Below are 568 nucleotides of genomic sequence, written 5' to 3'. Positions count from 1 at the left end.
CATTGTTTGAATATGTTTTTGAAGTATGGGAGTATACGAGTATAGTATACGCACCTACTTCGTCCCTTTTTCTCAAGGAATAGAATGATCGACAGTCCGAGTCGGTTTGAAGACGACGCATGGACTGTGATTTGGTTGTTTCCAGGTTGAAGACTTGGAATATGTCGGTTCCGAGAGAATTGCCAGAAACGAATCGGTTTTAAGACATCATGTCTCTAGTTTTTTCTCTCCATAGGAAGCGGGCTTGATATGCGTGGCGATCGTTTCTCGATTTTCGAAAAGTTTAGATCGGTTTGCAAGATCTGGACGAACAGTTATGGGACAATATATCGAGACAGGAAAAATCACCTAAGACATAGTTCGCTAGACTATCCACCTAGGTTTTACGTTCCCTAAAGTTCTATGGCTGTCTCAAAGGCGTTTTTATTTTTTAGTAATTTCCTACGAAAACTCCAAGTCTGATTTCAAAAATTTCAAGTCGCAAATACCTTAGTTCTCTCGAAGATGCAGTTTTGTCTCTTCTCAGTTTTGCTTGCTCATTTCCCCTTCCTCTTCTTGTGAATGTTCG

This window comes from Brassica oleracea, chromosome C9, assembly GCF_000695525.1.
Source record: "Brassica oleracea var. oleracea cultivar TO1000 chromosome C9, BOL, whole genome shotgun sequence".
Taxonomy (NCBI): Eukaryota; Viridiplantae; Streptophyta; class Magnoliopsida; order Brassicales; family Brassicaceae; genus Brassica; species Brassica oleracea.
The sequence above is the reverse complement of the archived record's forward strand: the minus strand, read 5'-3'. Positions refer to the sequence as shown.